Source organism: Mustela erminea, chromosome 15 (genome assembly GCF_009829155.1).
Source record: "Mustela erminea isolate mMusErm1 chromosome 15, mMusErm1.Pri, whole genome shotgun sequence".
NCBI classification, from domain to species: Eukaryota; Metazoa; Chordata; class Mammalia; order Carnivora; family Mustelidae; genus Mustela; species Mustela erminea.
Genome location: NC_045628.1, coordinates 19,470,249 through 19,492,579, shown reverse-complemented (window position 1 = coordinate 19,492,579; position 22,331 = coordinate 19,470,249). Strand labels below are relative to the sequence as shown.

Sequence of the window (22,331 nt, the reverse complement as noted above, 5' to 3'; positions counted from 1 at the left end):
TCAGTTGGTTAAGCGGCTGCCTTCGGCTCAGGTCATGATCCCAGCGTCCTGGGATCGAGTCCCACATCCGGCTCCTTGCTCGGCAGGGAGCCTGCTTCTCCCTCTGCCTCTAGCCTGCCACTCTGTCTGCCTGTGCTTGCGCTCTGTATCTCTCTCTCTCTCTATAACAAATAAATTAAAAAAAAAAAAAAACTTTAAAAAAAAAAAAAAGTATGTTCTATAACAATTGAGACTTAAAATGTGTATTTTTATATAGTAAGAGAGGCAACGTCCTTTTCAGTTAATGTCATATTCATTCATAAAGAGCTCATAGATCTCTAATAAAAATTTGAAACTGATCAAACACAATCAAGTTCACTATTAATATTAATGATTCTGATTAAAACACTAATAAGATAAACTGCAAAAAAATTTCCGATAACAGGTAGCTTCATTTGAAATGATTCAGATTTAAATTTGATTTATACACAAAACCTCTCATAGTATAAAAATATATTTTTATGGACTTACTGATTTTGAAATGTAAGAAGTCCTTACTTCAGGTTCCCTATTAAGACAAGAGAAGAAAGGCAACTTGGTTAAACCAAAGGGGATGTTAAAAACCAGAGATGGGTAAGTTTTATTTTGAAGACTTTTATAAAATATTTACCCACAAATAAATACAATGAAGGGATCACAGAGTTATAACACTCAGATCCTTCAGTTGCCAATCTCCTTCAGAGTTCCCTTCAGCCTCTCAAGAGAAAGTTACACTTCAAAGGAAAGGTGATGAAGTTTTCATCAAACAGTTAAAAACCCCTGCAACTCTCCTTGACTTTCTTTTCTCAAGATGGTTTAGTAGTGATTGAAGTAGGTAACATTCTGTCAAAATAGTGTTATCTGAAAAGAATTTCTTAAGAAAACCCAGCTGCTACACATAATTTTCCCACATAGTTCCCATCAGCCTTTGTATATAGCACTATTTATTCAAGTAGGATTTATTGAATTATGAACATGTTTAATCATCAAGATTCTCTAGGAGATATAATTTTAAAAACTATAGTAGTTCTTACTTAAAAAAAATTCTGAAATCAAACCACACCCATGTTAAAATTGAGATTTTCTGAAATATGTAATTTTCAATAATTGTCAGGCAATTATTATTCATTATTTGTCTTCAAGAGTTCAGCATTAAGAAAAGAAACAAATGTTTCACCATTTCAGTTTTAATTTTTTGATATTTCCAAAAGGCTGAAAAATGATATATATTACATGGTTGACTGGTTATTTTATTCAAACCTCAAGGTGTTTGTTTATCATACACACCTCCTCTGTTAGTTCAGTAAGTACTTACAGCCTTTTTCTTCCTGAAAAAAGGTGCCAGTAGACTGTTGATTATGACAGAAACATATTTATGTGGGAAATTAGGTATTACTCTTCTATTGAAAATTATTTTTCCCCCAAAACTAGCTAGGTATTGATTTCTAAGACAAGATTATTGGTGCTCTTGAGTTTGGAATAGAAGCTAAGGAGACTTAGAACTTTAAGCTTCACCTCTGTAATTCTTTGAACCTAGTTATCATACTATCTCTAAATAAGAGAAACAAAAGTCTATTTATTACACTTTCACAATAACTTTTTTCAAACATATAAGCTCTTCTTGTTATATCCAATACTCCAACATCCTCTTTTTAAATAAAATCCTCTATAGTGGTTCTTGGAAGAGATATTCCATATGCTTAGATTTTAGACTAGAATTTAGATTACATTCATAATTACCTGAATTACATGTTGAACAGTATGCACTAATATACTAACTGCTGGCCTGGGTGTTATCCCAAAGAGAAATGCCTCTTTGAGAAGTAGATTTTCATGGTAGCAAACCCACACATTTTTCTTTGAAGAATTGTGAAATCAGAAAATGCTAATTTTATTCATGTTATAGTTCAGGAACAGATAAATAAAGACTCAAAATTTGATTTCTGGTATCAGTAGAAGTTTAAGAGGTAAAAATAATTATACACCTTTAACAATTAATAGTGGATTTAGTTATTTCAGCCGGCTTCTAGAGGCATGGACAAGACTCCTACTAGGAAACCACGGCAGGGGAAAAGTGTATTTCCATCCACTCAACAGATTTACTTGGTTTCTGGCAAGACTTTGTTCTAGGCTGTATTGGCAGCTAATGAAAGCAGTTATTTCTGTATATTGAAATTCAGTTTGTTACATGGGCCTCATATTGCTAGTCAATGGTTGTTAGAGGCTTGCAAGCATCTTGTATATTGGGAGCAAAAAAATCTGAAGGCTAAGTTAAGGTGGTCCTTCAAAAAAAAAATGCATTTTTTTTTTAAAACTCACTGCCCCTAGTATTCCCTTTCAGTGTTATTTATATTCACTGTGCTCATTTCTCTGATCCTAGTGAGCATCTGGATTAGTTGCAAGATACAAGACCTCATTTAAGATGTCTTCTTATTAGGTAGTCTCTTTCCATATCTTTCTTTCTTGACTGCATGGTCTCTTTTTTCTGCTCAGTCTTCATTTTCACATCTTTTGTCTCTAAAAAAGGCTTTCTACAATAATCTTAGCTTCTGTTCAGTTATAATGATTTCTTCAGAAAATTTTGAATTTTTATACTTTCAACTGTGGCTTTATTTGTAAGTAGTCTTTAAATTTATTGAGCACCCATGATATTACTTACATCTCTCATGCCACCTCAAACTCCAGGACAGCTCAGGAGCTGTGACCATTAATGGCTAACCTAATGGTTGACTGTTGTAGCCTGGAGAGTCTATGTGTACATATATACACATATATATGTGTGTGTATATATATAATTATATATGCATTGTATATTAATATTAATTATTATAATTATATACCATATTAATATGTATTGATATATATAATATATATTTTACCTATATATAATATTCTCTCTCTCTCTCTCTTAGGTATTATTTGGTTTATAATATTGTTCAAGTTTTCTGTTTCATTGTTGATTTTCTCCCTAGTTATTCCTTCCATTATTAAAAGTGGAGTATTTAAGTCTACAATTATTATTGTTGAATGATCTGTTCTCAGCTCCCACCCCACAGCTGAGCACAACTCTCTTGAGTTAAATTTTTAAAAAAATCATCAGAAATAGAGAACAGAGGTTTTGTAGGAAGTTGCAAGTTTGGGCAAAATAGTGACTGTGGTGCTTTTTCAGGAAGCTGCAGAAGAGGTCAGACCCCTTCCTTCATTGTCCACACTAGGTACTGAGTCATTGAGTTGGAGAAGGAAGGAGTGATAGGAATAGCCCTGAGTTAAGAAAACATCTGAGGCCCTAGTGTCTTCATGAGTGTTGGTACTTTCTCTTGGATAGTTTTTTCTGTATACCTGAATTAAGTACATTAGGGGTGGGGAAAAAAAAAAGTCTCTACTTGATAAAGCTGAAGAGAATGGTATTTTCAGTAGAAACTCATTTACTAGGGAAAGAATATGAACATTTAATGATCTTGTTCTCAAGAACACACGATCATACAAACATACTACAAACTACAATAATCAAGGCTATATAGTATTAGTGAAGAGACTGATTATTTTTTTCACTTTATACTATTAACTGTGATGTTGAATATGATCTATAATTTAAAATGCCCTGCATTCATTTATTTTTCAGTATGCTTGCTTTTTCTTTTTATTTAACTTTATATCTGCCTTGATTATTATTTTATCAGAATGCAAACCAGTACTATTACTGGGCCTTATTTTATTATCACTAGACCAAAAAAATCATGTATATAAATTTCATAAAACAAATGAACCAACTTAAAAACAATGATCATGCAGTGTGCCTGGGTGGCTCAGTCTGCCTTAGGCTCAAGTCATAATCCCAGCATCCTGGGATCAAGCCCTGCATCAGGCTCCCTTGATGATCCATGCTCTCAGGAGAGAGCATGCTTCTTCCTCTCCTTCTGCCTGCCAGTCTGCCTGCCTGTGTTCTCTCTCTCTCTGTCAAATAAATAAATAAAATCTTAAAAAAAAAATCGTGATCATGCTTTATGCTTCTATCCATTTGTAGTATTGGAGGAACAAAATTTTCACATGAGTATGTACTTTTTGATAAGCCCTATTCACCAGGAATCTTTGTTTTTGATTAAATATGAAAAAATATTTTCAAGCATTTCCCCAGAATTACTTGCTTACGGTTTTTCATATACGCAACAGGCTTACAATGATGTTTAGAGAATATTATATAAATTGTTTTTCGAATTAAATGATCCCCTAAACTCTATTTTTTTGTTGTCGATAAAATCTCTATTCTTCCAGGAACTTTTAAAGGATAAAAGTTCTAGGTTATCATTAAAATGTTCTCTCTCTGTCCAGCTTGATTGATTCCACATGAGACTTCTGATCTACTGTCTCTCTAAAGCAAGCTATTTAAATCAATAAACTTAATTTTATGAACAACTCTAAAATCCTATGTATTTGGAAAGGAGTTCTGTCATTCTCCCTTAAAATTGTGGGACAAAGAGTGCTTTAACCAAGCCAGCTTTCCTTATTTCTGGCCATGTACCTGAGCTCTAAACACCAAGTTTAAAGGCAGTCTTGTTTTTGATAAAGTGGAAGTAGCTACTTTTTTTAATTAGCAAAAATAAAAATATTTAAAACATTTAAAATAAAATAATAAATAATATTTAAATATTTAAATAAAATAAATAATAAATAAAATAATCAAAACATTTAAAATACGTAAAACATTATGTTTTCGAAGAAGAAAACTATGGCAGTACTGGGATGTTTTTCTGACTAATAATTTAATGCTTGTGAAAATTCATGTCTTTGAGAACTCTGAATGAATAAAATATAGAAGAAATACAAAATAAAATAGATATGGAATGCTACTATCCTAGCAAACACTATTGAAAAATTGTAAAGAATAAATTGTTTAAAGATACTGTTATTGATAATTGCCTTCATTTTTTAAAAATGTATGATTCTTGTATGAAATAAGACTACTAATTTTTATTTAAACTTTTTGTCTTAGGTGATTCATTGTACCCTCCCATCAAACTAAAGGGAATCATCTTAGAAAAACTTGACTCAAGGAACCACATTAGGAGTATTTATGGTTATAGCAGTTTTCAAATTTGTGTAACTAAGATCTTTTCTTTCTAAGCATAAAGTTTTTTTTGTTTGTTTATTTTAGAATTAAAATAGTTTGTTTTAAACACAGTGGTGATTCTAAGAAATTCCTGTTTACATCTTTATAATCAGCTATATATATTTTCCTGTATTTAAGTTTGTTTTTTTGGCTTTTGTTCCCCAAGCAAAAATGCTTTTTCACTTCTAAAAATGGGAGATGTGTGAGAATTTCTAAGAATAAAATCTTTATATTCATTCTTAGTGAAATGTAGTTCTATATTCTAATTTATTATTAGTCTTATGTTAAGGAGAGTGACAACTTTAGCAGATGTTAGGATAACTAAAAAAATCATGCAAATATTTTGACTGTAAATGGAAAAACACATTGAACACAGGAAATATTCATTGGTGTATAGCTTTAATTGAATGGTATACAACTTTCATTGGATGGTGTACAACTCTCATTTTAAAGGTTTATAAAGATTGATGCTAGGACTTGAGAACAAATTGGATTATCTCCTGAAATTCTTTAATGAATTTATATTGTTGATACTAAAGACAATCCTTCCCTACTATATGTCATTTAGCATGTTTATATGATGTTAGTTTCAATAATCTTGAAATGCTAATTCTCTTTCCTATGTATATATGCATATAAAATCAATTTTGAATATAAAATTGATTTTATATGCTGTCATATAACAGCATATAACATGATTCAAAGCTGTCATTTAGATGGGCATACATATATTACTGTTGCAAAGAATTTCTCTTTTCCAAAGGAGACTTGCCATTTGCCACCACCTATAAAATCAGCCCGTTGCCATCACTGATAACTAGGGCTCATTAGAGTTCTTGACTTTTCTTGGTATACCAAACCTTCCTGATTTGTAAGTCAATTTTTTCTGTAATTTTTCTTTGTCTTTTATGACAAAGATGATGAAGAACAGCTGCCACAATCCTTTCTTTAAAATGCATTTATAGCCTGAGAAGGGCCTTGGGAGATCATCGACCCTTTCCATTTACAGAGAAGGTACAAGGTATCAACGAAGGTCACCAGCAAATCCATGGTGAGGCTGGGACTGAAGGAGCAATCATGTGACAAGCCTGTGTTCTCTCCAGACTTCAAAGCTTAAGCAATTATCAGGTCACCACAGAGCTTTTTTCTTTGCTAATTTATAGAACCATTAGACAGACAAGCAGAAAATAAGCCAATGTAGTCAAACTTCTTTAACTGGCAAAAAGAGAAGCTTAACTCCTTATAAGCTGGTTACCTCCTCAGATTAAGTCTATTAGAGAACTATCATTAAATACAGTATAAGTATCTCTTTCAGAATAAAGAGTTTGATTGATACTGTAGTTCATGTATATAAGGCTTATTGAACTAAAGCCATTATAAAATAAATGATCAGGAAATTAGTGAATTATGATTAGTGAATATTTGGTGTAGGTTGTTGTTAGTAATAGAGGAGAAACAGCATTATTTCTAAACATTTTATCCTTTTTACTAAAGAAAATTAGATTATTCAAGCAAGACTTACCACTAGTAAAAATATTAACACTTTTATTTCAGCAGTTTCTAAAATTAAACAAAGATAAACATAATAAATGCATTTTATGTAAGTGGGTATACTTAACCCACTGAGCCACCCAGGCGCCCTGTAAGTGGGTATACTTAGAACTTGTATTTATACCAAGTTACCAGATAGCAAATAATTATGATAATGATAAAATTCACTAGTTTAATATACAGGCATATCTTGGAGAGAATCGTGGGTTCAGTTCCAGGCTACCATAATAAAGCAAATACCACAATAAACTGAGTCAAATTATTATTATTATTTTTTTGGTGTCCCAGTCCATATAAAAGTTATGTTTACACTATGCTGTAGTCTGTTAAACATGCAATAGCATTTTATCTAAAAAAATAATGCACATACCTTTTTATATTTAAAATAAATAATGCACATAGCATTATATCTAAAAAAAATAATGCATATACCAAAGTGTTTTTTAATTAAAAAACACTTTATTGCTAAAAAATGCTAACCATCATCTGAGCTTTAAGGGAGTTAAAATCTTTTTGCTAATGAGGGTCTTGTCTCATTGCTGATGCCTGCTGACTAATCAGGGAGGTGGTTCAGGTGTCTATGGGAATGACAATGAGGTTTTCTGGGGCTGTTGTAGCTCATTCGGTTAAGAGTCTGCCTTCAGCTCAGATCATAATCTCAGGGTCCTGGGATCAAGCCCCACATCAGTCTCCTTGCTCAGTGGGGAGTCTGCTTCTCCCTCTCTCTCTGCTCCTCCTACCCTCTCATGCTCTCTTGCTCACTCTCTCTCTCAAATGAATAATTTAAAAAATAAAATCTTAAAAAAAAATGTTTTCCACATTAACAGACTCTTGCTTTCATGAATGGGTTCTCTGCAGCATGATGGTGTTTCACAGAATTTTATCCACAATAGAACCTCTTTCAAAATAGGAGTCAGTCCTCTCAAATCCTGTCACTGCTTTATCAACTAAATTTCTGTATTATTCTAAATCCTTTGTTGTCATTTCAACAATCTTCCCAGAATCTTCACCAGGGGCAGATACCATCTCAAGAAACCACTTGATTTGCTTACGCATAAGCAACTTCTCATCCATTAGTTTTATCATCAAATTGTAGAAATTCACTCACATCTTCAGGCTCCACTTCCAACTCTAGTTCTATTATTAAGTCCACATCTGTGGTGATTTCCTCCACTGAAATCTTGAATCCCAGTAAGTCATCCTTGAGGGTGGGAATCAACTTATTCCAAATTCCCATTAATGCTGGTAAGTTTTGACTGCTTTCCATGAATCACATATGTTCTTAATGTCACTTAAAATGGTAAATCCTTTCCATAAACTTTTTAAATAGATCCATCAGAGGAATCATTATCTATGGTAGTTACAGACTTATAGAATATATTTCTTAAATAGTAAGACTTGAAAGTCAAAATTAATCCTTCACCTATTAGCTGCAGAACAGATATGTTAGCTGGCATGAAAGTAACATTAACCACATTGTACATCTTCATCAGAGCTCTCAGGTGACCAGATGCACTGTCAATAAACAGTAGTATTTTGGAAGAAATCTTTTTTCCAAGGAGATCTTAATAGTGTAAACAGAAGTGCTGTCATCCATGTTTTATTGTTCCCTATATAGTGCATAGGCAGGGTAGATTTAACATAATTTGTAAGAGCCCTAGGATTTTCATTGACCAATGAGCTCTGGCTTCAACTTAAAGTCAACAACTGCATAGTTTTTTTTTTTTTGTTTTTTTTTTTTTTTTTTGGTTAAGATTTTATTTATTTATTTGACAGAGCGAGAGATCACAAGTAGGCAGAGAGGCAGGCGGGGGTGGAGGGGAAGCAGACTCCCCACTCAGCAGAGAGCCCAATGCGGGGCTCGATCCCAGGACCCTGAGATCATGACCTGAGCGGAAGCAGAGGCTTAACCCACTGAGCCACCCAGGCGCCCCAACAACTGCATAGTTCCTAATAAGAAAGTCAGCCTGCCCTTTGAAATTTTGAGGATAGGCATCCACTTCTCGCTAGCTATGAAAATCCTAGATGACATTCTTCCAATAGAAAAAATCTGTTTAATGTAGCCACTTTAATTATCTTAGCTACATCTTCTGGATAACTTGCTACAACCTCTACGTCAGCACCCGCTGCTTCACCTTGCACTTTTATGTTATGGAAAGGGTTTCTTTTCTTAAAACCCATGAACCAACCTCTACTAGCTTCAACTTCTGTATCTTCCTCATCTCTCTCAGCCTTCATAGACTTGCAAAGAGTTAGAGCATTGCTCTGGATTTGGCTTTGGCTTAAGGGAATATTATGACTGGTTTGTTCTTCCCAGACCACTGAAACTTTCTCTATATCAGCAATAAGGCTATTTCACTTACTTATCAGTCATGTGTACAATAGAGTAGCCCTTTATATTTCCTTCAAGAACTAGCCTATGATTCATAATCGTTTGGTGCAAGTGGCCTAGCTTTAAGTTTAGCTCAGCTCTTGTTTGACATGCCTTCCTCACTAAATTTAATCATTTCTAGCTTTGATTTAAAATGAGACATGTAACTATCCCTTTCACATGAATACTTATAGGCCTTTGTACGGTTATTTATGAGTCTTAATTTCAATATTGTTGTGTCTTAGGGAATTGGGAGGCCTGAGGAGAGGGAAAGAGATGGATGAATGCTTGATCAATGGAACAATCCAAACAGTCCATTTATGATTAAGTTTGCTGTGTTATATGGGAACAGTTCATGGTGCCCCAAAACAATTACAATAGTGGTATCTGAGATCACTGATCACAGATTACCATGAAAAATGTAATGATGAAAAAGTTTGAAATACTACAAGAATTAACAAAACATTACACAAAGACATGAAATTAGCATATTCTGTTAGAAAAACAGTGCTGATACTTACTCAAAACAGGGATAGCACAAACTTTCAATTTATAAAAAGCACAATATCTGAGAAGTGCAAAAAAGTAAAGTACAATAAAATAAGGTAGAAATTTGTTTTCCTTATGCTAAGACATATGTATCAAACCTGATTACTTAACACATTTTCTGATTAGGAATTTATTCCAATGTTATGCATAATGCAGTATTTTTAGATAAATTTTCATTCATAATTAATTTTTCCTAATTAAGATAATTTATTACATTATGTACACTTGACGTGATTTACCTATAACTATTATAATTACATCAGTTAGACAACTGAGCCTTTCAGAAGTTAATAACTATAAACCTACAGAGACTGTATCACCATCTAGATTTTTTAAAACAAAAATTAAAAAAAAGCCAAGATCCACTGTGTTTTTTAATTAAAATAGGTTAAATTTTGAAAGTCTACTAAAAGAAACCTATAAAAGAATAACAGGTAAGATGAAAAATAATAACACTTTGCTACAAAGAAAGAGCAGATCTAATTTTGTTAATTCTGTTTTTTTTAATTTATGAACTCTTTCAGATTTCCATACCCCTCTCCTTCTCCATCTCTCCTGACACACACAATTGTAAGTGTGCATATATAATTGTAAACATGCACATGTACAAAAACATATATACACACACATATACGTACACACATTTTATACTATTCTTAAATGCCCTGCTTGTAAGGTTTTCTTCTGTGTCCCAAGACTTATATCCTAGAAGAAACCAATCTGAACTGTGAAAATCCTCATTTCCACTGGGAATTTTATTTTTAGATTTTTCACTCTCCATCCATCTGCCTTTGAGCAATTTTCTGTGCTTCAAGCATGAGCAAGCAGTATTAATCCAATTTCTAGTTTCTGTGAAGCACATTATGTTAGATCATATGCACTTCAGTGCTTCTTCTTAGAAACTTTGTGTTTACTTAAGTATTTCACTATTAACCTTTATAGATGAGAGATGCAAAGAATACAAAATCTAGGTAAAAATGTTATTTACTTTCCATCTAAAAAAGAATCCACTGATTCAAAAACAATGGAATCTTATAAAAATTTACTGACACAGCAAAATTACACATTAGTATTTGAGAAAAAATCAACAAAAATGGTTTGTTTTAATGGTCAGATGCTTTAATTATATCTGAGGAAGCATATGAAACTTTCTTTAGTATTAATAAGATAACATCATCTTATATGAACTCAAAAGGATTTATATGAATTTATTTCCTTGTCTCCAAAATTATTTTGAAATATTAGAAAATGCAATATGTCTAATATACAAAATTATCATAGAAATTAGGTAATATGAATGTAAAACCTATTTAATTCTTAAGAGTCAAATGAAAACATTGTGCAATTTATCCTTTGTTATTTTCCAGGTGTAGTCACTGCCCTCCAAAGCAGATTTATTATGTATGATTCAAAGTTTTGAATAAATATAGAAAATTTGATTAAACATTAGGTTACATAGATGATAAATTTGAAATGAGTGAACCTTTCGGTATTCCTCCAAATTTCTGGGTAATTCCAGAGATATTAACAAGGCTTACTGTATTATCTAAAGGGAGTACCACTTGAGCATATGGCGTCAATCTATCAATATATTAAGTGGTGCTACAAATAAACAGTTGGCCCTGAGAATTTCATGTTTGAAAGGATTTAGAACATATGTTCTTCAACTGAAAACAAGCTGTAGAAAATTTAATTCAATTTCACACATTCTAGGTAACAACTAAGTAAGAGACACTGTAGTATATTCTGGGTTAGTCAACCCCCTCAAAATTAAAAAAAAAATCACTGCATGGTAATAAAAAGATGTTTCTAAAAATTAAATCCTAGGGCACCTGAGTCACCCAGTCAGTTAAGCATCTGTCTTCCTTTCAGGTCATGATCGTGAAATCCTGAGATCAAGTCGCACATCAGGCTCCCTGCTCATTGGGGAGCCTGCTTCCCTCTCTTCCCCCACCCCCCTGCTCATGCGCACTCTCTCTCTCAAATAAATAAATTAAAATATTTTAAAAATTAAAGCCTAACACAGAAGAGAATAAAACAAAATATATGCTCTTCTCCCCTACTTTATTATTCTTTATTAAATATATATATATATATATATATATCTAGGTATGCATCCCATGTTTTGATATACATATACACTGTGAAATGAATACCACAAACTAACACCTATCATCTCGTACAGTTATTTTTGCCCTCTGTGACAAGAGCACTTAAGATCTACCCTCTTATTATTAACTATAGTTTCTGTCCCTATGATTAGATCTCTAAAACATATTTGCCTTACATAAATGAAACACTATACTCTTTAACTGCCATCTCTCCCTCCTCTAGACCATGGTAACCACCTTTCTAGCCTCTGTTTCTATGAATTTGACTATGTTAGATCCCAAATATAAGTGAGATCATACAGTATTTGGCTTATCTTACTTAGCATAATGTCCTCCAGGTACATCCATGTTGTAAATGGCAAACTTTCCTTCATTTTTAAGACTGAAGAACATTTCATTGTGAATATATCTGTATTCCATTTTTTTAAATAAATTCATTTGTCAACAAACATCTAGGTTGGGTCCACATCTTGGCTATTGTGAATAATACTGCAATGAACACAGGAGTACAGATACCTGAGGTATTGATTTCATTCCCTTTGGGTATAAACCAAGAACTGGAATTACCCAAACACATGGTACTTCTATTTAAATTTTTTGAGGTACTTCCATACTGTTTTCCATAATGGTTATCCACATTCTTACAAATTGTGTACAAGGATTTCCTTTTCTCCCCATTCCTACTAATACTTACTATCATTTGTCTGATAACAGCCACTCTAACCTGTATGCAGTGATATCTCATTATTATTTTGATTTGAATTTCCCTGATGATTAATAATATTGCACATTTTTTTCATATACCTGTTGGCCATCTGTATGTCTTCTTTTGAGAAACATCTATTAATTTTTTAATACAGTGAGTTTTCCATTTTGCTATTGGGTTTTGTGGGTTCCTTATGTATTTTGGATATAATGCCCTTTTCAGATTATGATTTGCAAATATTTTCCCTTATTCCATACAATGCTTTTCACTCTTGATTTTTTTCTTGCTGTGCATAATTTTTTTTTATTTTGATATAATCCCATTTGTCTATTTTTGCTTTTCTTGCCGGTTTTTTAGGGGGGTCATAACCAAAAACTTGTTGCCCATACCAATGTCAAAAAGCTCCTAGCAGTATAATGCTTTCAGGTCTTACATTAAAGTCTTTAATCCATTTTGAGTTGATGTGTTTTATATGACATTAGGGAGGGATCTGATTTCATTCTGTATGTGAATATTTATTTTTCCCATCACCATTAGTTGAAGACATTATCCTTTCTCCATTGTGTGTTCTTGACATACATCTTGAAAATCAGTTGAAAGTAAATATATAGATTTATTTCTGGGCTCTCTCTTCTGTTACACTGGTCTATATGTCTGCTCTGTTTTCTCAGTACCATGCCGTTTTTATTACTTAGTTTTGTAATATATTTTGGAAATCAGGAAGTGTGATGCCTCCCGCTTTGTTCTTCTTGTTCAAGATTGCTTTGGCTATATAGAGTTGTTTATGGTTCCATGTGAATTTTATGATTGTTTTCTCCATTGAGATTTTGATAGAGATTGCACTGAATCTATAGATGGTTTTAGGTGGTATAGATGTTTTAACAATATTAATTCTTCCAATCTATAAACTTGGGGTGTCTTCCATTTACCTATGGCTTTTTAATTCTTCATTAATGTCTATAATTTTTAGTTACAAGTCTTTTAATTGCATTAATTCTGTTTATGTGTATTTTATTATTTCTGGTGCTATGTGAGTATAATTTTTATTTGCCTTTTCAGATTCTTCATTGTTTGTATATAGAAATGCCAAGTTTTTATAGTTGATTTTGTATCCTGCAACTTTACTGAATCCATTGATTAGTTCTAATAGTTTTTGTTGTTGTTGAATCTTTAGGACTTTCTAAAAATTCTCTTTACTGATTAGAAACTATTTGCATTATCTTTTCAACAACCTTATTCTGCTATGTATTATCCATTCAAAGTATACTATAAATTAGGGTGATCAATCATTTTTGATGTCTTGGATCAAGAAGTGCCTGTACTTGACATAAAATAATAGGCATTTACCAGATCTTTGTAATATGAGATAATTAAGACCAGAGCTTACCTCAGGTGCTAATCTTCCTTAAACTGCAGGCCTCTTCCCAGAACATCACCACGGCTCAGTAGAAAAGTGAGAACGTTACCTGGAAGAGAGTACTTTGATCTATTATCAGCTACTGTCACTCATTTTAACCGTGTGGTGTATTAATAAAACAGGTAAGATTAAAAAAATTTCTATTGAAAACCACTTTTAAAGTGGAAGAAGGAAGAAGGAAAGATAAAGAAGGACAAACTAGACATAAAGATGCAAACCCAGGGCATTAAGAGACACACATTTATAAGCATAGAAGAAGAAAAGAGCAACCAAAACAAGCAAACAGTTTGGACTGGAGACATTCCCAGAAGGAAATAAAATTTGTTCCACATGACTAACATGAGGAGATTCCTAAGGACTTATAATCAAGACTAATGGAGCAAATAAGGTTTAGTGAGACATCAAAAGACTTAAGTAATGTTAGGGAGCCATTACTATCTGTACTTGAAGAGGGAAAAAAAAAAAAAAAAGAAAGAAAGAAAGATTTTTAAATTCCTCAGTGATAGTTGCTTGAACTAGTAAGGACTACTCAGCTCCTAACGTAAAGAGAAGCAGCCATGGAAAAAAATAAATCTCCAAAGTGAAGGAGAATAGAGAATTTCTCTTTACTCCTGTCCTCTCATGTTTTTGAGATTAGATTCTTTTCTTTTTTTTTTTTTAATGTTATGATAGTCACCGTACATCCCTAGTTTTTGATGAGGGTTCCAAGATACACTGTTTGCATATTAACACCCAGTGCTCAATGCAATACATGCTCTCCTTAATACCCACCACCAGGCTAACCCATCCCCCACTGCCCTTCCCTCTAAAACCCTCAGTTTGTTTCTTGCTCTCACAGTTCAACTCCCAGTCTGATTTTCCTGCCTTCATTTTTCCCTTCCTTCTCCTAATGTTCTCCATGCTATTCCTTATGTTCCACAAATAAGTGATACCATATAACTGACTTTCTCTGATTGACTTATTTCACTCAGCATAATCTCTTCCAGTCCCATCCATGTTGATGCAAAAGCTGGGTATTCATCCTTTCTGATGTCTCAGTAATATTCCACTGTGTATATGAACTAAATCTTCTTTATCCATTCGTCTATTGAATGGCATCTCAGCTCCTTCCACTCTTTGGCTATTGTGAACATTGCTCCTATGAACATTGGGGAGTATATGGCCCTTCTTTTCACTACATCTGTATCTTTGGCATAAATACCCATTAGGGCATTGTTGGGTTATAGGGTAGCTCTATTTTTAATTTTTTGAGGAACTTCCACACTGTTTTCCAAAATAGCTGTACCAACTTGCATTCCCACTGATAGTATAAGAGGGTTCCCCTTTCTCCATAACCTCTCCAACCTTTGTTGTTTCTTGCCTTGTCAATTTTTGCCATTCTAACTGGTGTAAGGTGGTATCTCAATGTGGTTTTGATTTGAATTTCCCTGATGGCTAATGATGATGAACATTTTTTCATGTGTCTGTTAGCCATTTGTATGTCTTCACTGGAGAAGTGTCTGTTCATATCTTCTGTACATTTTTTGACATGATTATCTGTTTCTTGAGTGTTGAGTTTGAGGAGTTCTTTACAGATCTTGGACATTCCATGGGTTGCCTCTTTGTTTTGTTGACTGTTTCCTTTGCTGTGCAGAAGCTTTTTATCTTCATGCAGTCCCAAAGTTCATTTTCGCTTTTGTTTCCCTTGCCTTTGGAGATGGCTCTTGAAAGAAGTTGCTGTGGTCCATATCAAAGTCACTACTGCCTATGTTCTCCTCTAGGATTTTGATCGATTCCTGTCTCACACTGAGGTCTTTCATCTATTTCTAGTTTATCTTTGTGTACAGTGTAAGCGAATAGTGCAGTTTCATTCTTCTGTATATAGCTGTCCAATTTTCCCAGTGCCATTTATTAAGAGACTGTCTTTTTGTCCATTGTATATTTTTTCCTGCTTTGGCAAAGATTATTTGACCATAGAGCTGAGGGTCCATATCTGGGCTCTCTATTCTGTCCCACTGGTATATGTGTCTGTTTTTGTGCCAATATCATGATGTCTTGGTGACCACAGTTTTGTAATATACCTCGAATCAGGCAACATGATGCCCGAGTTTTGTTTTATTTTGTTGTTTTGTTTCATTTTGTTTTGTTTTTCAACATTTCCTTGGTTATTTGGGGTCATTTTTGGTTCCATATAAATTTTAGGACTGTTTGTTCCAGCACTTTGAAAAATGCCGATGGTACTCTCCTCGGGATGGTGTTCGAGGTATAGATTGCTCTAGGCAGCATCAACATTTTAACAATGTTTATTCTTCCAATCCATGAGCATGGAATGTTTTCCCATCTTTAAATGTCTTCTTCAATTTCTTTCATGCATGTTCTGTACTTCCTTGAGTATAGATCCTTTACCTCTTTGATTAGGTTTATTCCAAGGTATCTTACAGTTTTTAGTGCTACTGTAAATGGAATCAGCACTGTAAATGGAATCAATTCTCTCATTTCTGTTTCTGCAGTTTCACTATTAGTGTATAAGAAATCAACTGATTTCTGTACATTGATTTTGTATCCTGCCACATTACTGAATTGTTGTATGAGTTCTAGTAACTTGGGGGTGGTGTCTTTTGGGTTTTCCACATAAAGTATCATGTCACCTGTGAAGAGAGACAGAGTCTGACTTCTTCTTTGCCAATCTGAATACATTCTCTTTCTTTTTGTTGTCTTATTATTGTTGCTAGGACTTCTAGTACTATGTTGAATGATAGTGACGAGAGTGGGCATCCTTGCCCTGTTTCTGATAGTAAGGGAAATGCTTTCAGCTTTTGCCCATTGAGAATGATATTCACTGTGGTTTTTCACAGATGGATTTCATGAAATTGAGGAATGTTCCCTATACTCCTATACTCTGAAGAATTTTAATCAGGAAAGGATGCTATATTTGATCAAGTGCTTTCTCTGCATCAATTGAAAGGACCAAGTGGTTCTTCTCTCTTCTGTTATTAATTTGTTCTATCATATTGACTGATGTGCGAATGCTGAACCACTCTTGCATCCCAGGGATAAATCCCACCTGGTTGTGATGGCTAATTTTTTTAATGTACTGTTGGATCTTATTAGCTAGGATCTTGTTGAGAATCTTGGCATCCATATTCATCAGGGATATTGGTCTGAAATTTTCCTTTTTGATGGGGTCTTTGCCTGGTATTTGGATCAGGGTAATGCTGACCTCACAGAAAGAGTCTGGAAGTTTTCCTTCCCCTTCTATTTTTTGAAACAGCTTCATGAGAATGGGTATTATTTCTTTTTTGAATGTTTAGTAGAATTCCCCAGGGAATCCATCAGGTCCTGAACCTTAGGTGGTGTTTGATCACCAGTTCAATCTCATTACTGGTTATTGGCCTATTCAGGTTGTCAATTTCTTCCTGCTTCAGTCTTGGAAGTTTATAGGTTACCAGGAATGCATACATTTCTTCTAGATTGCTTAACTTATCGGCATATAGCTGTTTATAATAATTTCTGACTATTGTTCCTATTTCTTCGGTGTTAGTCATGGTATCTCTGCTTTCATTCATAATTTTATTAATTTGAGTCCCTTCTCTTTTCTTTTGGGTAAGTCTGTCCAGTGATTTACTGATCTTATTAATTCTTAAAAACAAAACAAAACCAAAAAAACCAGCTTCTAGCTGCACTGAGTGTTCTACTGTATTTTTGGTTTCTAATTCATTGATCTCTGCTCTAATCTTAATTATTTCCCTTCCTATGCATGGGTTAGGCTTAATTTGTTGTTGATTCTCAAATTCTTTATGGTGCAAAGACAGTTTTTGTGTTCAGAACTTTTCTTTTCTTTTTTTTTTTTTTTAAGTGAGGCTTGATTGGCCATGTATTTCCCCCTTAGGACCACCTTTGCCGTAGCCCATTGGTTTTGGACTAATGTGTTTTCATTCTCATTGGCTTCTATGAATTAAGTTCTTCTTTGATTTCCTGCTTGACCCGAACATTCTTGAATAGGATGATCTTTAGCCAAGTGTTTTAATTTCTTCCAAACTTTTTATGTGACAGAGTTCCAATTTCAAAGCATTGTGGTCTGAGAATATGCAGGGAATAATCTCAATCTTTTGGTATTTGTTGAGACTTGAGTTGTGACCAAGTATATGGTCTATTCTGAAGAAAATTCCATGTACCCTCAAGAAGACTGAATATTCTGTTGTTTTAGGGTGGAAATGTTGTGTATACATCTGTGAGGTCCCTCTGGTCCAATGTCATTCAAAGCTCTTACTCCTTCATTGATTTTCTGCTTCGATGATCTGTCTATTGCTGAGAGTGAAGTGTTAATGTCTCCTACAATTAATGTATTATTATCAATATGTTTATTTTCATTAACAATTGGCTTCTGTACTTGGCTGCTCTCATGTTGGGGGCATAGATATTTACAAGTGTTAGATCTTCTTGTTGGCTAGATCCTTTAAGAATGATACAGTGTCCTGTATTTCTGACTACCGTCTTTAGCTTAAAATCTAGTTTGTCTAATATGAGAATTGCTACTCCAGCTTACCTTTGAGGTCCGTTGGCATGAAAGATGGTTCTCTATCCCTTCACTTTCAGTCTAGATGTATCTTTAAATGAGTTCAAAATGAGTCTTTTGTTGACAGCATACAGATGGGTCCTGTCTTTTTATCCATTCGGCAACCCTGAACCAATTCATGTGAATAGGTCATTCACATTGAGAGTGATTATTCAAAGGTATGATTTTATTGTCATCGTGTTGCCTGTGAGGTTCTTATTTACATAGATTATCTCTATAAATTTCTGTTCCATATCACTCTTGGGTTCTTTCTTCTTTATTAGAACCCCCCCTTAACATTTCTTGCAGGGCTGGCTTAGTGGTAACATATTCTTTCAGTTTTTGCTAGTCTTGGAAGCTCTTTATCTCTCCATCTATTCCAAACGACATCCCTGCTGAATGAAGTATCCTTGGCTGCATATTCTTCTCATTTACTACCTTGAATATATCTTGCCTGAATATGTCTCTGTGGATATGTCTGACATTATTTTGATGTTCCTCCCTCTGTAGGTAAGGAATCTCTTCCCGCTAACTGCTCTTAAGATGGTTTCCCTGGTTTTAAGAATCTCAAGTTTTACTATCATATGCCGGGGTGTTAGTTTATTCTCCTTGATCTTTGGAGGTGTTCTCTCTGCCTCTAGCACAGGAATACTTGTTTTATTCCCCAGATTAGGAAGTTCTTAGCTAGGATTTGCTCAAATATATCTTCTAGTCCTCTCTCTCGTGTGCTCTCTCTCTCTCTCTCTCTCTCTCCCCACCCCCTCAGGGTTCCCAATAATTCTGACATTGAAACATTTCATGGCATCATTTATTTCTCTAATTCTGTTTTCATGGATTCTAAGCTGTTTGTTCCAGATCTCCTCCTGATCTTTCTTTACTATCAATTTGTCTTCTAGATCACTAATTTGTTCTTCTGTCTCATTTAGCCTAGCTGTTAGAGTATCTAGATTAGATTGGCTCTCATTGATAGCATTTTTAAGTTCTGCCAGATCGGCTCTCACTTCTGCCCTTAGAGAATATATGTTGCCATTAATGGTTTTCTCTAACCTAGCTATTGTATGCATAACTGTTACCCCAAAGTCTATTTCCAATGTCTTGCTTATATCCATAAGGCATTAGTTCTGTGGCAGAAGTTACAGTCTCTGAATATTTCTTACGTTGGGGATTCCTCCTTTTAGTCATTCTGTTGAGGGGTGGCTGAGGGAAGGTACAGAGTCCAAATTATTGACCACAACCCAAGAAAGATGCATCTGTTTTACAGGGATTTTAAGGTTGTTGGCCTCTTATTCTTTCAGCCTGTCTTCTGGGGGAGTGATCAGCCATGCTGTACTCAGGCAACCCTGTTTGGGCAGAGTCTCGCTTCCCTACTGTTGTGGCGGCATGGGCTCAGTGGAAACAGGTTTGGGGAAGCTTTTGTTCTCTGGTGGCTTTCCCTGGTGGCTTTCTGCTTCTCTTCTGAGAGTCAAAGCAGAATTGACCATATCCAAATCTCTGTTTCAGAACAGAGAGATTGCAGTCTGTTCTCCAGAAAGCCCTCCAGGTCGCACTAACTCCATTTTTGTTTGTAATGCTAAAAACCGCAGTATCCAGGGTTGGATGCCCCACAGTAGCACTTCTAGGCCTCACTTCCAGGTCCAGGCATGTCTCTGCCTTTTGTGCTTTTAACACAACCACCTGCCCCCAGTTCACATGTGCACCCCCACAGCTCCAGGTTTCAATCTAGGGGGCTGCCCTAAAGTCTTTTCTCCACTGCTATGAGTCTGCAAGTCTGTGCTTGGTCCCCAGCACTGGAGGTTTTTGAGCTCTGGTGGTGCACAGGGTCCCAGAGGCTCCCTCTCCCTTCCATTTATCTTCCAATATCTGCCTGCAGAGTCATGGCTCCCCACTTCATACCCTGAAACTAACTGCAGGAGATATTCTGTTGGTATAGATCCAAATATATCCTCTTATATCTCAGGCTGATTTTGTGGGTGTTCAGAGTGGTTTGGTAGATAGCCAGCTCAATTCAGGGGACTGGTTGAAATAGGGTCCCCCCACTCCTCTCGAGATTAGGTTGCTCTTCTGCTTTTTTTTTTTTTTTTAATTTTATTTATTTATTTATTTATTTATTTATTTGACAGAGAGATAGAGTGCACAAGTAGGCAGAGAAGCAGGTAGAGGGAGAGGGAGAAGCAGGCTTTCTGCTGAGCAGGGAGCCTGATGCAGGGCTCAATCCCAGGACCCAGGATTGTGACGTGAGCCAAAAGCAACCACTTAACCAATTGAGCCATGCAGGCGCCCCTCTGAGATTAGGTTCTTAAACCTAATCAGAATCCAGCCAGCATAGTGTTTCTGTTAATACTTTCCATAGGTGTTGACCCCTGATTCTCAAATTGGGGAGGAAACCAAAAGTGGATGGGGTAGGCAAGTAAAAAAGGACAACCACATAATCCATCTAATACTCACATTCTGAAGATTCACCCTGAAGAAAAAGACTAGTTGGCCTTTTATATTTTTATGAATTCACTTAAGTAACTATAAATGATCTAAAATGTTCATTTCCAGTTTGGAAAATCACTAGTACTCCATGCCAGATGTCCAGTCTTTGGAAGACAGAATCACAGCATCAATGGCATTGTTGGCTTAAAACCAAAAGATACTGTAATTTGGGTAATATAGATTGCCCTGCTTCCCCACTTTCCTCAATTCATTCATATTTAATTTCATCTTTTAGTTCTTATTTCATTTAATATGGTAATTTTTAGGCCCTACTTAACTTAGTAACTTAGTGGTAAACACATTTTATTTTGTAAAACCTTTGCTTATAGACAGAAAGTTTAAGGGAACCAATTTTTTTTTTTAAACCTTTTGGAGACATTCACATATAACTTGAATTTTTCTTTTTTTTAAAGATTTTATTTATTTTTTTGACAGAGAGAGATCACAAGTAGACAGAGAGGGAGGCAGAGAGAGAGGGAGAAGCAGGCTCCCCACCGAGCAGAGAGACCGATGTGGTGCTCGATCCCAGGATCCTGAGATCCTGACCCAAGCTGAAGGCAGAGTCTTAACCCACCAAGCCACCCAGGCACCCCATAACTTGAATTTTTAAAAGTGTGACTGTTACATGAAAGGGAAAGACCATCTGAACTCAGGAATATGCATATATATTACTCAAGCTCACAAAGACCTTTAAATATAAAAATGGCAAACTATGTCTTGAGAATGAAGAGAGCTGTAGAGTGACTCCTTTCCATCTTCTGCCCTGCTGTTAAAACATTTTAATTGGTATTATTTATATAAGGACTTAATTTAAACTGTTAAAGTCTCTTTCAGTGGCAGCTGGCATTACTACAGCATCAGAAACATAGATTATTTTTTTTCAGATTTTAAAGTTAAATTAATGATGTCATGTAAATATCATTGTATCTGAACTCAAATCCCAACTATCCCTCTCTTTCAACTCTCTCCCACATTCACGAAGAAACACTACCACATACTTTCATTTTTCTGTTCCAATTTTGGATTAGTGCAATGATAACAATACTTGGCAGTGAACAGCTTCATCTCCCTTCTGAGATTAAAGCAAACATTGTTAATCCATGAGGATTCCCTTTTATTGAATAGAGATATAGCCAAAGGTTTCTTTTCATCATTTCTCTGCAGCCAGAATAAATTGATAGTAGTTACAAGAAAGTTGAAACTTACTTGTCTTTCCTGAGCTGCTTATTCAACATTTTCAAATTCTGGATTCTTCAGTAGTATGCTGAAATTAACATACCTATCTCTCAGATCATTTATTTATATTTCATAGGATGGTATATACAAAGTATCTGACATTTTACAGGTACTTTATAAACATTAGCTTAGGTCCCACTTTTTCTGTCTACTGTCATTAACACCATCAAAAATAGTTACTTATTACAACTTAAAAAAACTCCAGAACTAATTAAATAATGCACAAAAGATCCGAACAGCCATTTTTCCAAAG

At 34.7% G+C, this 22,331-nt stretch overlaps 1 long non-coding RNA gene across 1 annotated transcript; it reads right to left on the bottom strand.

Moving 5' to 3' along the window:
* Window positions 1–393: 393 nt before the first annotated feature.
* LOC116574244 lies at window positions 394–22,077 on the bottom strand. The gene is made up of 3 exons (XR_004279165.1): window positions 22,049–22,077; window positions 13,801–13,879; window positions 394–547 (listed from the first exon to the last, which is right to left on the bottom strand). It is a non-coding gene; the product is annotated as an uncharacterized LOC116574244 (long non-coding RNA).
* Between the last annotated feature and the right edge of the window lie 254 nt (window positions 22,078–22,331).